This window comes from Schistocerca serialis, chromosome 6, assembly GCF_023864345.2.
Source record: "Schistocerca serialis cubense isolate TAMUIC-IGC-003099 chromosome 6, iqSchSeri2.2, whole genome shotgun sequence".
In the NCBI taxonomy this organism is placed as follows: domain Eukaryota; kingdom Metazoa; phylum Arthropoda; class Insecta; order Orthoptera; family Acrididae; genus Schistocerca; species Schistocerca serialis.
This window is the reverse complement of record NC_064643.1, coordinates 358,685,764-358,702,701: the sequence shown is the minus strand read 5'-3', so window position 1 is coordinate 358,702,701 and position 16,938 is coordinate 358,685,764. Positions and strand designations below refer to the sequence as shown.

The following is a 16,938-nucleotide window of genomic DNA, read 5'->3' as shown; positions in this document are numbered from 1 at the left end:
ATACTTCAAGAGATGAATAGGGAATCCTGAAAAGGAATAACAGTTGCTGTCGCAGTTGTGTTAAAATACGTTGCTTTTGATGACAGACGGATGGAGTCGCTGGTGACCAATTTCATCTTCTCAAGAGCAGAAACCATAAGTCGACAATCAGTTTTACCTTCTCCATAATGTTTCCTTTCTCATTCTTAAATAATAACAGACAAATAACACAGATATCCAAACAGTTCTGCTACACATTCCGCACAGGTCATTGTAATGGCACACCTCTTGTTTTAAGATTCCAGAAAAACAATGCTGATTTATTTATTTATTGTTATCATGCTGCGTTTCATTACTTGTTTTCATTTGGCTTCTGAGCTTATATAGCTATAACTCACGACTGCCTAATGATTTTAAATCATTTGCATAAGAATATCCAGATTACAAGGAAATCAATTCTTCGATTAAGAGATTATTAAACATTGACAGAGGTATGTCACAAATGGTTCGATATAAAGTTGAAACGTAAGTCTTCTGTCCATGATACGGTTCTATGTCCCAACTCAGGGCATAGATATGATACTGGCGTGCGTTTTTAAGGACGTGCAAGATGCCTGAGTGGCGTTCAGTTGAACGATTTGCACCAGGCCGTCGTGCCACTCAACTCGTTTTTTTTTCTTTTTTTTTACTGTGTTAATAAGCTCTCAGTGTGATTATTTAGGCACTTAAACACTTACAAGTACCAAGCGTTCAAAAATTTCATTGTGGATTTATGAATTCGAAAGCTGGACCATCAACTTGCTACATTCGGTGCAAAAATGGAAACCTTGGCTGAGTTAGCGTGTGTGCTCGAGAAGAGTAAATGATTTAAATGATTCTCTAATATACGTACACCGATGAACCAAAACATTATGAACATTGCCCCCAGTGACAGTGAATGTCGCTTGGTGGCGTTGCGGGCAGGGGCGAATGGGGAATCATTCTAGCGACGATACGAACCATTATGAATGAGCATGTCGGAAATTTTGAAGCTGTTCGCGTGCTAGTGTTATGAGCATGCGCCTTCGCAGCAGACCACCTGTATGTATTCCCGCGTTGACGCAAAGACATTGCCAGTTGAGATTGCAGTGGGAACGGAATCATCGAGATTGCGCTGTGGATCAATCGAAACCGTCTTCCAGACGGACGGTTGCTCCAACAGGGACCGCACCAGGGATGCAGGCTGCTGGGGGCAGTATTATTCTGTTGGAGACACTTACCTAGGCTTTCACGGCATCTGTGGGAGTACAGGGTGGCGATTCTTGTGGAAAACCTGGAAGTCTCAGGGAATTACATTTTGCCTTGAAAAATCACGAAAATCTCAAGGAATTTCTGGAATTTCGTAAAATCTTATAGAATTATATTTTTTAAACTTAGGGATGAAATTTAATTTTAATTGAGTTTTCTAAATCACAGCTTAATAGTTCAAAGTGTGTTAATTATACGAACATTATTCCATATAAATTATCGACGTTTAAAAACTACTGCTTATGCCTAATTTATCCCAACTGAGAGGAAAGGGAAGTCGTTATTGTGGTATCTCTCCACCCCCACACCACCGCCACCACCCTTGCCCACCGTTAGGAGCTTTTTATGACACCGTCTTCATCCCCATACCTGGAACTCTCCGGGATATTTTTTCTTAAAGTCTGAGTAGCCACCTTGTAGTAACCAAAGGCTCGACAACAGCTGTGGACTACGAGAACATTATTGCATCCCTTCATGCTTGGTGTCTTCCCAGACGGCGATGGCATCTTTCAGCAGGATAACTGTTGTCCGCGTCACAAGATCAGAAACGTGCTGCAGTGGTTTGTGAAGCCTGACAGTGAACTCAAGTTGATGTCTTGGCCATCAAATTCCCCTGATATGGGCCAATAGAATATATCTGGGATGGTATCGAGCAACAGCTCTGCGCCTACAACCCACTGACCCGTTATTTGCCGTGATCTAACATTTTCTTATACCTCCGGAAACCGACCAAGTATCTGTAGAATCCATGCCACGCAGAATATCTACTGTATTGCTTTCCAGTGGTTCTGCTGTATTGTTTTCCAGTGATGGATGAACAGAGCGCGCGCGCGCGCGCGTGTGTGTGTGTGAAAGATTCTTTTCGAGTGGACGCAACTGATAAAATTTCCTTACTGGAAGTGAATCTGTAATAGGAATGTTATTTGTAGCCTGTCTCATTTTCAGTCTAAAAACGATGACTTGCTGGGAGAGAGAGAGAGAGAGAGAGAGAGAGAGAGAGAGAGAGAGAGAGAATGGTGGGTTATGGAACTGCTTGTTTGCAGCATAGTCCATGTATTCATTTTAGGAAATTCTTTTATAGATATAATGGAATTAAATTTACCGTGAGACATACGAGTCAACTTATTACGATAATGATAGAAGCTGAAGAAATGAATTAAAATTTGGGCAACCGCCGGCACTTGAACCCGGATCTCCTGCTAACTGACAGACGCACCGGTATCCAAGGATTATCACTGTTGTTCCGTACTGCTGATGTTCAGCCACTTACGCATTATTTTCATGAGGTAGACTTTCGTTATTCTACGTGTTGCAGGATTTTTGATGTTGTGAACATCTGCCTTTGGAAGTTACTTATTATTGTAATTTCATTCAGACTTAAATCAGGAATAACTGGCCGAAATTGCGCTGTGATGAAGCATTCAGGAGGACAACTGTTCAAACCCCCTTCTGGCCATCAAGATTTACGTTTTTCGTGGTTTTTGTGAGTTACTGGACACTTGAAAAGGGCGCGGCCGATATCCTTCCTCATTTTTGTTCAGTCCGAACTTACGCTCCCACTCTAATGCTCTTCTTGTTGATGGCACAATAAATCCTATACGTCCTTACCTTAAATCAGACATTAAAGGGATGTTCCCGTAAGCTAGTCCGTGAGTGTGGTTCTTCTGCGGTTAGACACACACTTCTTTCCTTTAAATCAGTGGCTGACAGGCAGTAGTTATCGGCGAGAAGTTTTGTCGAATCTCTCAGCGACAAGGTGCAAGTGATAAACACGGGGAGGAAAAACAACAGTTACGGAACAACAGCATTTATTCAATGTCCGTGCCTTTTTGTGGCCAACAGCGTTTGCACAAAAATGTCGCGGGAAAAAAATGTGTTGAAAACGTTTACTCTCTTAGAGGATTGTACTAATACGTTGTTTGGACTTTACCAGTGCTCCCAGGTGTGATGCGTGAAGGCCAGTCGTGGTGTTTCAGTTAGCATACGTAGAGACGAGGCCACTGGCCTGCCTACATTACCGGCAGCTGTGAGAAAGTCAGCCGACAGCAGGGAAAGTCGCTCCAGACAAACATATGCCGGAAACGCGATCACCGCTCACGGCTCCGTCGAAGCTTTTGTGGTCTAGCAGTCACAGTCAATTCAGAAGTCAGTCACAGTGAGCTAGGGAAAGCATGCAGCGTAATCCAATCCTCTTGGAAGTACGCTTCAGACGAGTGTACAATATCTTAACAGTACTCGCCGTTTTACTGTATTTGGACCTTACGATGGGTTCCACTGTTGCGGCAAAGGAGGAACGTGAAAAATGAACTAATCTAAAGACGGGATGAAAAAACATCATACTGACATGTTTCGAAGACTACTTACAGCATTCAAGCCTTTCCCCTCCTCTACAATTCCCCCCCCCCCCCCTTCCACACACACACACACACACACACCTCCGTTACCAAATTAGCTACTCTTTGATGTCTCAGGATTCACTTCCGTCGGTGAGTGGTTAGCGCTGTTAACCGCAATGCGAGGGGCCCGGGTTCTATTCGCGACACTACTAGGCATTTTTCGTCGGTAGAAGGACTGGGACGGGATGCCGTCAGCTTCATGAAACCAACCGAGGAGCTACTTGACCGATTAATAGTGGTACCAAGGTCAAGAAACCCCAGAGCCAAAGGGAGATCGGCGTGCTGATCACATGCCGCTCTGTACCGCATTCGACGACGCCATTGGCAGAGGAGGGCATGGCGGCCGACCGAGCCCGATTAGCCTGTCTCTGGCCAGAACGCGGAACTTCACCTTTAGTTCCTTGATGCCTCAGGACGTGTCCAATGAGCATATCTTTTCATTTTGTAAATTTGTGCCATATTGCTCTTTTTTCCCCTGATCTGAAGCAAAAGCTCGTCACTCGTTACCCGATCTACCCACATAAACTTCAGCATTTTTCTGCGACGTCACCTATCAAACGCTTCTATTCTCCTTTTTGTATTTTTTTTATCGTCCACGCTTCTCTTTCATATAAGGATTCAATGCAAACAAATACTATCAAAGAAGATTTCCTTTCTTTTATTTCACACAAGCTTTTCTTCCTTCTTTCTTCTTGGGTTGTGGTTCGTTTAATGCAACTGAATGAGAGGCTGTTTTTATTGTGTCATAAGCCTTTTGCTTCTTTTTATTTGTAAAGCATCTTCAGTGCCCCGTAATACATGTTCGTTTTTTTAATATAATAATTGAATTATGTACTAATTATAGATTTGTTAGGACAATATTACATTCCAGATTTTTGTTATTCTTTTGTTGTTAGGTGAGAAAGAACGTTTTTGTAGCAAAAGTTTCATGAGGTTAAATTACTGTTTGTTTCTACTAATAATTTGTGGTCTTATTAGTGCATATGTGCCGTCGAGGAGATGTACTTAGATGATCTGTGCACCCAGTAAGTCTGATTGTCGGCGTTTTACGAACACATTTCGACTTCACACCTCATTCCCACGGTTCACTTTGTTTTGATTTGGTTTGTTACTGCATATCGCGTTGCAATGTGTCACTCTGTGTTTTCCGTTCGTCTTTTGTTTGTGTTGTGGTGTCTGTACAGTCCTGTCCAGTATTCTTTCATTCTCGCAGTTTACAACTTCCTTCGCTCTTCTGCCCATGTTGATTTTGTTCTGTGTGTAGTTCCGTCCTCGAAACCTGTAAAAGTCTGAATGTTTTACTCAGAAATCGCTCTGCTGTATATCTCCGGTCTGTATTCCCGTTTTTTCCAGATCTCTTTGCACCTCTTGGTCCAGCGTACTTTGGTTCTCTTATTCAGGGTTGATTGGTTGATTTGGGGGAGGGGACCAAATAGCGAAGTTATGGGTCCTATCGGATCGGGGTAGAATGGGGAAGGGAGTCGGTCGTCCCTTTCAAGGGAACCATTCCGACATTTGCCTGAAGTGATTTAGGGAAATCACGGAAAACCTAAAACAGGAAGGCCAGACGCGGGTTTGAACTATCGTCCTTCCGAATGCGAGTCCAGTATGCTAACTACTGCGCCACCTCGCACGGTCTCTTATTGACAGGCAACTATATTGTTTATCGTGTTCACCTCTCCTCACCCTGGTTAATTCTAAGGACGTGTCCGAAGAACACTTCCTTTTCCTGATGATGTCTTGGTTCGCTAAACTGACCATGTTTTGTTCTTCGAGATCCCAATATCTTCGTGAGAATCTTTCGTTCCACCAGTTCTGTTCTCTTAAGTACTCCTGTTTTTACTAGGTTAAGAGTTTGTTCTGCGTAAGAGGCGTTAGGGCGGATCACTGTCTGGTGATGCCTCAGTTCTACGTTGATTGAAATATTCGTCTTATTGTAGATGTTCATAGTTTGAATTCTAAATTCATTTTGTTTATTCGTGGTCTCATTGCTTCCTTTTCTGTCAGCCCAGTTTCTATCCATTCTCCCAGATGTGTAAATCTCTCCACCTTGAGAATTTTCCCTCCTCCTACTGTCATTCATGTAGGAGCTGCCGTGATGTTTCTCATACACTGTGTCTTCTCGATAGAGATCTGTAATCTGTAGGCCTGCTGTAGTCGCTTATATCTTTAGATGTGTGGTTTAGTTCACCGTCTCTTCTCATGATTTTGATGATATCACGATATGGTCTGCGAATGCTAGACATAATACCCGCATTCGTTTTTCTTACACCCCTATTGTGTTCCACTCACTCCTTTCATTTCTCATCGCCACTTCCCGATCGTGTTATCAAGTCGCAGTTAAATAACAAAGGGAGATTCTGTCTCCCTGTCTCACTCCGTTTGTAATCATAACTCTGAAAAGTTTTCCTCTGAACTTCACCTTGTGTCATTTAAGGCCGGTGTAATCAGTTCTCTGGATTTTCTATTCAAACACATCTCCTCTAAAATTTGGAACAATGTTCGACTATGTACAGAATCACAAGCTTTCTTGATGTCTGCAGGTGTTCGCACGAAATATTTGCTCCTCTTTTTTTTAATAGCGATTACCTGTTTCAGATTGGAAATTTGTTCTGCATGTGATCTCCCCTTTCTGTAATCAGTTCTCTGGATTTTCTATTCAAACACATCTCCTCTAAAATTTGGAACAATGTTCGACTATGTACAGAATCACAAGCTTTCTTGATGTCTACAGGTGTTCGCACGAAATATTTGCTCCTCTTTTTTTAATAGCGATTACCTGTTTCAGATTGGAAATTTGTTCTGCATGTGATCTCCCCTTTCTGTAATCAGTTCTCTGGATTTTCTATTCAAACACATCTCCTCTAAAATTTGAAACAATGTTCGACTATGTACAGAATCACAAGCTTTCTTGATGTCTACAGGTGTTCGCACGAAATATTTGCTCCTCTTTTTTTAATAGCGATTACCTGTTTCAGATTGGAAATTTGTTCTGCATGTGATCTCCCCTTTCTGAAGCCTCCTTGGTGTTCACCAATTTGCGGATTTAGTTGTTTTCCCACTCTGCTCAGCAGTGCTTTTGAAAATACCCTATAGGTCACTGGTATTAACGATATTCCCCTGTAGCTCCCAGGCTCCGATCTATCTCCCTTTGATGTATAAGATGTATTAGTGGTGACGACCATCCATCTGGAAGCTGCTCTTCTTCCCAAACTTATAATATGTCTCAGTTCGATGATTGTATTCTCGTTCGTATACGTAAAGAGTTCTGCAACGACCCTATCTTCCCCAGGAGGTTTATTATTCTTCAAGGAGTTTATTATGCTGCTAATCTCATACGTCGGAACTTGGTTCTTTCTCGTTGTAACAAAATGGTTTAAATAGCTCTGAGCACTATGGGACTTAACATCTGAGGTCATCAGCCCCTAGAACTTAGAACTACTTAAACCTAATTAACCTAAGGACATCACACACATCCATGCCCGAGGAAGGATCCGAACCTACGATCGTAGCGGTCGCGCGGTTCCAGACTGAAGTGCCTAGAGCCGCTCGGTCACATCGGCCGGCCCGTTGTAACGAAGTGTCTCAGATGGCGCTTCACATTTCACGAGATCTTCGAAGCACTTTGACAGTTTCTGACAGTTCTCCATTCTCCATACACTACCTTTCATTTCTTGTTCTTAAAGCTCATAATTGGGGGATCATACCTGCTTAAGTTAGCCTTGACTGTTCTGTGAAAGTCTGATTTATTGTTCTTCCGGAAGTCCTCTTCTATTTGAGCTAAGGGTTCCTTCTCATATTTTCTCTTGAGATTTGTGATAGTTTTGGCAGTGTTTTCCCGTACTTCTCTGTTCTTCTTAGATTTTATGGCGTTTATGAGAACACCAGTCACCTCACTCTTTCCGACGCTCTTCGTTCGCCATATCTTCTTCTGCCAACCACCATGCGTTTCTCCTCCTCTCCAGGCGAACTGTTTTGCTTGCACTATCAGGCAGGTGCAATTATTTAACTGTTCCCATCCGTAATAGTCCTTCTGATGCAAGATCATCTTAAAATCTGTGCTAGTTCTGTATTTCTCTGTACCAAACTTCACGATACGGGTACAATTTTTAGTTTGATGAGCTCTTGGTAGAATTTTGACCTTAATTTTGGAAAGAAAGTGGTCTGAATCTAATTTTGCACCCCTGACTACTTTGACATTTTTAATTTCCTTCTCTGCATGTCTCGATATTGCTATTTCATCGATCTGGAACGCTCCGAGTAGAGAGTTGGGAGATACCCACGTTTGGGTTTTCCTGGAGGGTATTTATATACTGTCGATTGTTTACCAGATCAGCACTCTTAAAAATTTCCACTAGTCGTTCGCCACTCCGATTAGTCCTGTTTCAAGCTGGGTAATTCCCAAATATGTTCCTGACTTTTCTTGCTTTCACGAATTGAGCGTTGAAGTCTCCCAAGAAGTAGGATAACATTGTTGGTTGGAATCCTGGATAGTGTCTCCTCCAGGACTTCCCAAAATGTTTCTACTTTCTCTGGATCTGTTCTGTTACTCTCATTCGTGAGAGCAATTGCACTGGCCATAGTGTGTATCTTATCTGCTCCCATAAAGGTAAATGTGGAGAGCCTGCTGTTTTTGTAGCTGGTGTCAGTGATGACTCCCCTAAGGGTAAGTGTGGAGAGTCTACTGTTTTGTAGCTGATGTCAATGTGGCTCCCACAATTTGTTTACTGATTATAAAGCCTGTGCCATGTGAGGTACAGTCTTCATTACTCTCTCGTTAGGCTTTCCCTACAGAATCCGAAATCCTGTTTCGAATGCTGCTTCATCTGTGTGTCTAGTTTCTTGTAACTCTGTAATAATGGTTTTCTATTTGGCCAGGCTTTCGTTAACGTGTTTCAGTTTTCAGTTTTTGGGGAGTGAGGTACTGTTGGATTAGCAGCATACGACATCTTACTTTTGAATCTCTTGAATGTTGGTGTGAGCTTCCCAAAATCCTTTCGCTCACTGGCAGAACCCGTTGGTCCACTGACTTTGTGTTTGCTAACGATTAATTGGTTACACCTAAGATAGTGAGTGGACTCTATAAGCGATCCTACCATCATGTGGAATTGAATGATCTATGTTGGGGGTCAGCGCATTACGCGTCAACAGGTTTACAACTGAGGTAGCCAGCCTCAGAGGTGTCTTCAGATGAAATGTGACGGGGCTTCTCTTCTACGGCGTCTGTAGGCGCCAACGCTCCTCCTTTATCGGGTTTGGGTGCGACAGCAGCACTTCCGGGTTACCCAGACTACCCATTGATACTGCAGGCGCAGTTTATATAAAGCATTTAACGCCTTCAAATACACACAATTAATATGCAATTATTATACACAAAAACAAATATTAATTACAGACCAGCCGGCCGCGGTGGCCGAGCGGTTCTAGGCGCTTCAGTCCGGAACCGCGCGACTGCTACGGTCGCAGGATCGAATCCTGCCTTGGGCATGGATGTGTATGATGTCCTTAGGTTAGTTAGGTTTAAGTAATTCTAAGTTCTAGGGGACTGATGACCTCAGATGTTAAGTCCCATAGTGCTCAGAGCCATTTGAACCAATTACAGCCCAGTGAATGTGCTTCACAAATAAAAAGAAGCAAAACGCCTGCGGCACAAAAACAGCCTTTCATTTAGCTGCATTATGCGTACCACATCTTAAGAATGTAGAAACGGAAAACATAAAAAAATAATGCTTTGCTTCCTGTCGTAGGCCTACATTTATGTCCTCTTAACTCTTGACACTGTCAGATATTTTTCTGCCAAACACCAAAACTAGTTTTCTAATTTTAATGTCTCATTTTTTAATCTAATCCTCCCAACATCGCTTTACGTAATGCGATTGCACTTTTCACTTTTACTTAGATTCACTTTATAACCTGTTTTCAAGATATTATCCTTTGCGATTAGTTGATATTGCAAGTCCTTTGCCATCTCTGGCAATGTTATCGACCAATCTTAGGGTTTTTATTTCTTCTCTCTGAACTTTGATTCCTTTTCTTGATTTCTCATTAGTTTCCTTCTCTCTTTGCTCTACAGTGAAGTAACGAAAGTCATGGGATACTTCCTAACAACGTGTCGGACCTCCTTTTCCCCGGCGCAGTGCAGCAACTCGATGTGGCATCGACTTAACAGGTCTCTTGAAGCCCCCTGCAGACGTATTGAGCCACGCTGCCTCTATAGCCGTCCATAATTGCGGAATTGTTGCCGGTGCAGCATTTTGTGCACGGACTGACCTCTCGATTATGCCCCATGAATGTTCGTTGAGATTGATGACGGGCGATCTGGGTGGCAAAATAATTCTCTCGAATTGTCTAGAAATTTCTTCATACCAATCGCGAATAATTGTAGCTAGGTGACATGGCGTGCTGTCATTCATAATAATTCCGTCTTCGTTTGGGAACATGAAGGTCCCCAATGGCTATATGGTGTCGAAGTAGCCGAACACAACCATTTCCGGTCAGTGATCGAATCAGTTGGACCAGAGTACATATTCCTTTCCATATAAACACAGCCTACATTATGGAACCACCATTAGCTTGCACAGTAACTTGTTTACAACTTGGGTCCGTGGCTTCGTGGGATTTGCGCCGAACTCAAACCCTACCATCAGCTCTTACCAACTGAAATTGGAACACGCCTGATCAGGCCAAGATTTCCAGTCGTCTTATGGACCAACCGATATGGTCACGAGCCCAGGAGAGGTGCTGCAGGCGATGTCATGGTGTTAGCAAAGGTACTCGCGTCGGTCGTCTGCTGCCATAGCCCTTCAGCGCCAGATTTCGTAGCCCTGTGCTAACGAGTACGTTCGTCACACGTCCCACATTGATTTCTGCGGTTATTTCTCGCAATGTTGTTTGTCTATTATCACTGACAACTCTACGCAAACGCCGCTGCTCTCGGTCGTTATGTGAAGGCCGTCGGCCACTGCGTTGTCCGTGGTGAGAGGTAATGCCTGAAATCTGGTATTCTCGGCACACTCTTGACACTGTGGATCTCGAAATATTGAATTCCCTAACGATTTTCGAAATAGAAGGTCCCATGCGTCTAGCTCAAACTGTCATTCCACATTCAAAGTCTTAATTCCCCTCGTGCGGACGCAAATGATAGCTCCGCCAGCGCACTGTCCTTTTATACCTTGTGTACGCAATGATACCGCAATCTGCGTATGTGCATATCGTTATTCCATTACTTCTGTCACCTCAGTGTGTATAGTGGTTGAAAAACATGGGACGACAGGCCTCGATCCTGTCTTATCTCTTTCTTTTATACTGCCTCCCTTTCATGTCAATCAACTTTTAAAGCTGTCGAGTTTTTGTACAACTTGTAGATAACTTTTTGCTCCATGTATTTTATTCCTGATATTTCAGTCAAATTTAGTGAACAGTAAAGGTCACAGATTAAAGATCCATGCTGTTGACAGAGTACAGAGAGAGTACGCAAGGATTACAGAAACACTGACCTCATAACAACAATATCTCTTTTACGTTGTAACCGTTACAAGACTGCGCTGACACCCACAATTCTTGCAATTTACTTATTTCCAGCTATTCGCTTTGTGGAGCTGCATGAGGCTGGATGGAAATCCAAGGAGATTCCCAATATACTGCACTGCTATCGATAATTTAAGAAGATGCAAATTGGACAATAAGAACATCTCCAACCGATTATATACTTGCAAATCAGCTTTCGGTCATATGATGTATATCTTATAAATTTGAGGTTTGTGTCGATAAAAACTAGTAAAAACTAGTAGCTACGTATATCTGACTATAAAGTTAAAGAACAACTGTAAACATCTAACGAAAAGACAGCGATAGCTATTAATGAAATACAAGTAACATATCAACTATACAGAATTTAAGACCAAATAATTTAAAGATCTTACGCGCTCGAAGAAATAGAAAAATGAGGCACAACGAAGGAGTTATCCGAATAGGACGGAAATCGGTAGATGTGATGTAAACGTACATTCAAGATACAGAGCTCCACAAATTGAGCAAGTCCATAACTCGTTGGTCCACCTCTGGCAAGGGAAACAAAACGAGGGGTAGATTATCAACTTAGTTCAAATGGCTCTGAGCACTATGGGACTTAACATCTGTGGTCATCAGTCCCCTAGAACTTAGAACTACTTAAACCTAACTAACCTAAGGACATCACACACATCCATGCCCGAGGCGGGATTCGAACCTGCGACCGTAGCGGTCACGCGGTTCCAGACTGAAGCGCCTAGAACCGCACGGCCACACCGGCCGGCTGGTAGAATATCGTCGACGTTTCTCCAGACGTCTTCGCTGGTCATCGGGACTCATCACTGAAGGCTGTTCTACTCCAGTCTGTAACATTACAGGTCTAAGACATGTCTCAGGTTGCCCCGGATAGCTGTGGGATACCCACCCGACTGTCGCCTGAAATACGGCCCGACAACAGGGAGTGATGGTCTGAGGTGTGATATTATTTCGTAGCAAGACTCCTTTGGTTGTCATCCGCGGTCCCTTACAGCACAGTGGTACGTCGACGATATTCTGCGCCCCTTTGTCAAAATCCATCTTGGGCTTACGGTTTAGGAAGACAGTGCCCACGCGCACACGGCGAGAATTTCTGCTGCTTGTCTTCGTGCTTGTCAAACTCTGCCTTATTCAGCAAGATAGCCGGATCTCTCACAGTTGAGAAAAATGGAGCATTGTAGGCAGAGCCCTACAGCTATCTTGGGATTTTGACGATATAACGCGCCAATTGGACATAATTTGGCGCGATATCCCTTAGAAGGACATTCAACAACTTTATCAATCGATGCCAAGCCGAATAACTGCCTGCATAAGGACCAGAGGTGGACCAATGCGTTACTGAGTTTCTGAATTTACGAAATTCTTTCACTTGCGTAAATCATTCAGTTTTTCTGAATCTGTAATCATTTGTATGACTGTGTACATCACATCTACCAATTTCCGTTCCATTCGGATAATTCCTTCGTGGTTTCTTTTTTTTTATTATTTAATTGTTTATTTATTTTTTAGTGTATTACTAAATGGCTAATTATTACTAAACGGCTAAATTAGTCGTGGTCCTAGTTGCAGGATGCCTAACTAGCAGCTTCCACGAACAACAAAAATATGATTTTCAGTATTTCACATAATTACTGAACGAATTTAAAATTTGAAGTGCCATCATAATCTCTTGGGCAACGGCCTTACCGCAGCGGATACACCGGTTCCCGTGAGATCACCGAAGTTAACCGTTGGCGGGCGTGGTCGGCACTTGGAAGGGTGACCATCCAGGCCGCCATGCGCTGTTGCCATTTTTCGGGGTGCACTCAGCCTCGTGATGCCAATTGAGGAGCTACTCGACCGAATAGTAGCGGCTTCGGTCAAAAATACTATCTTACGACCGGGAGAACGGTGTGCTGACCCCACGCCCCTCCTATCCGCATCCTCCACCGAGGATGACACGGCGGTCAGATGGTCCCGGTAGGCCACTCGTGTCCTGAAGACGGAGTGCTTTTTATTATTTTTTTGAATCATAATCTCTTACTGAGAGGTATAATTCTACGTTAAAAATTTAACACCGTAAGTCAAGTATTAAAGTCTGAAACAGTGTACATGTCTTGTGGCATCGTAACTCATGGTGCGCAAATTACCCATGCTATGTTCATCCAGCGTTTGATAAAGAGAGCACTGAGCGACTTCCAACGAATTTTAAACTTAATTTCAAACCTTTTCTCACTTACAGCTCTACAAAATAATTAATTAAAAACAGTTTATCTCTTCCTGATGTTCGTTGTTTATGCGATAAAATCTCAGCATCAAGCACGACGCTTTTTTTTCAGTTTCCTTAGTGTATGCCTGTACTTGCTGACTGTCAGACATGTGGTGCTGTTTTATACGTGGAGGTTTGATTTTGTAAAGTATCTGTGATGGGAGTATACCGGTATATAGTCCAGTCTATTAGATTACAGCATTGCTCCAATGCTTCAGAAGGAAAAAGATTTCAAATGTGGCTTGCTTAACCGTGAACCCTGTAAACTTCGCGATAGGACAGTAGATCTCTTTAACAATTTCAATATATTTACAGAAAAAAGACACTGCATATATGTATCGTCATTTGTGTTATGCATTTTTGCCACCGATGATGTGAGCCAAAGGTTTTGTCGATGCCGTTACGCGTGAAAGTAGCTTCATAAATATAAAGTGCTGGTAGACTTGACGGAGATTAGTAGTAATCCATCCGAAAAATTACAGTCGTCGAGTTTCACCAATTTCGCATCCACTAATAATAAAAGGATATGGGAGACGTAAAATAATGTCATCCGTGTTTCGTGTACCTGAACGCTGATGCAATTTTATATTCTTCATATGGTTCAGATGGCTCTGAGCACTATGGGACTTAACATCTGAGGTCATCAGTCCCCTAGAACTTAGAACTACTTAAACCTAACTAACCGAAGGACATCACACACATCCATGGCCGAGGCAGGATTCGAACCTGCCACGGTAGCGGTCGCGCGCTTCCAGACTGAAGCGCCTAGAACCGCTCGGTCACAGCGGCCGACTGATATTCTTCTTGCGGTTGCTTTGGGACTACGGTATACTTACTGTAGAATGATTTCTGTTTCATACTTATTTTGATGAAATGAACTTTCAGAGTAGACACGTGTACTGGGAACTGCCCTGCCTTTGCATTTCGGTTATCCCTAAACAGAAACATCGTTGGCGTATTAAGCAAGTGTAATGATGTAGCACATTGTTTTAAGTACTTATTTCGTCAATCAGTCAGCCAGGTTTGATTAGGGAATCAGCGTAGCTTGTGTTGGTCACCTGTACAGACTTGGCGCGCACTGCAGTACTGTGCGCGTCAGTTTTTCAGGCTTTTTATCTCTTCACTCTCGCTAGCTTTAGAACGTATTTATCCGTATCTTTGAGTGCTGCTTGCTGCTGTCTCCTTAAATATTAGCTATCCTCGTGAAACATCTCTCATAACCCTGAGGTGTTCTTATCCAACGGCTTCTGCAAGAAAAGTCTTGCTATTGATCTAGACTCTAAATCCACATCTGTACTCTGCAAGCCCTTGTATGGTGTGTGGCGGGGGGTACGGAGTGTACCAGTGGACCCTAATTTCACTGGTTTTGATGTCATGATCATTACGTGAGAAGTTTTTTGGAGGAACTTAATACGTTTCTTGCCTCATTTCGAAATGTAAGCTCTCGGAATTTTTTTGAGCTAGTCTCCAGGATAAACATCGTTTCTCCTGTAACGCCACCTACTGCAGTGTTCTGTGCATTTCTGTGACATTCTCACTCTGGCTAAACGAACCTCGTGACATATCGTGCATCTGTTCTTTGAATCTTTTCTCCTAGTCCAATATGCTAAGGGTACCACACCACTACTGAAGAATTGGTCGAAAGAGGGTCTTGTACGCGTCCTCTTTAGGAAGCGTGCTTTACACTTCTGGATTCGTGCAATAAGTCTCATGAGTCAAGAACATCTGCCTTCCTTACGGCTAGAAGTAAGAGTAAGTGATCGTTCCATCTTAAATCACTCCGGGCGGTAACTCATAGCTAAATGAATGTTGTGACTGATCGCCGGTCGTGTACTCAAACGATATCGAAACTTTTCATCTATTTTCTCGCATTACATTACATTTATTTGTACTTAGCTGCTAATCTTCGCGTTAGCATCTGCAAGTCTCTATGTATTTCGTAAATGTTTTTAACGCTGTCATCTCCATGTACAAACTGCGTCGTCTGTAAAGAGCTTCATAGAGCTACAGACCATCTCGATGTGTTAAATTGGGCTGGCAATATTACGGAAGATACTATTCAGTTTTCATGTCTGAGATGTCGGCTGAGCTAAAGAAATTAGTTATACTCTCAGTAATAACTTATGACTGTGAAACATGCAGTTTGAATGAGCTCTTTGTTAGAAAAATCGCAGTTGCTCAAAGAGGAATGCGAGGTCAGTGCTAGGCTACGCAAAAAAGACAGAAAGAAAGCACTAAATAGACGAACAACAAAGGTCAGTGACATAATGAAATAACAATGTGTTGGGCATGTCGCTCGAAGAAAGGATGGAAGATGGTCAAAACAAATAATACATTGGAGTCCAATTTACCAGAACAGAAATTCAACTGGCAACAGGAAGCTCAAAATCGGCAGAAATGGAAGAAGCAGTTGGGATGCTATGTTTTACGGCTCACAGAGGCCACATCAAGTGAGTGAATTGGCTGATATATATATACAGGGTGGTCCATTGATCGTGACCGGTCCAAATATCTCACGAAATAAGCGTTTAAACGAAAATACTACAAAGAACGAAACTTGTCTAGCTTGAAGGGGGAAACCAGATGGCGCTATGATTGGCCCGCTAGATGGCACTGCCATAGGTGAAACGGATATCAACTGCGTTTTTTAAATAGGAACCCCCTTTTTTATTACATATTCGCGTAGTACGTAAAGAAATATGAATGTTTTAGTTGGACCACTTTTTTTGCTTTGTGATAGATGGCGCTGTAATAGTCACGAACATGTGGCTCACAATTTTAGACGAACAGTTGGTAACAGGTAGGTTTTTTAAATTAAAATACAGAACGTCGGTACGTTTGAACATTTTATTTCGGTTGTTCCAATGTGATACATGCACCTTTGTTAACTTATCCTTTCTGAGAAGGCACGCTGTTACAGCGTGATTACCTGTAAATACCACATTAATGCAATAAATGCTCAAAATGATGTCCATCAACCTCAGTGCATTTGGCAATACGTGTAACGACATTCGTCTCAACAGCGAGTAGTTCGCCTTCCGTAATGTTCGCACATGCATTGACAATGCGCTGACGCATGTTGTCAGGCGTTGTCGGTAGATCAAGATAGCAAATATCCTTCAACTTTCCCCACAGAAAGAAATCCGGGGACGTCAGATCCAGTGAACGTGCGGGCCATGGTATGGTGCTTCGACGACCAATCCATCTGTCATGAAATATGCTACTTAATGCCGCTTCAACCGCACTCGAACTGTGTGCTGGACATCCATCATGTTGGAAGTACATCGCCATTCTGTCATGCAGTGAAACGTCTTGTAGTAACATCGGTAGAACATTACGTAGGAAATCAGCGTACTTGCACCATTTAGATTGCCATCGATGAAATTGGGGCCAATTATCCTTCCTCCCATAATGACGCACCATACATTAACCCGACAAAGTCGCTGGTGTTCCACTTGTCGCAGCCATCGTGGATTTTCCGTT

General features: G+C 42.8%; 1 pseudogene; it reads left to right on the top strand.

The window, feature by feature from the left end:
- Positions 1 to 12,879: 12,879 nt before the first annotated feature.
- Positions 12,880 to 12,997, top strand: LOC126485761 (5S ribosomal RNA; annotated as a pseudogene).
- Positions 12,998 to 16,938: the final 3,941 nt, after the last annotated feature.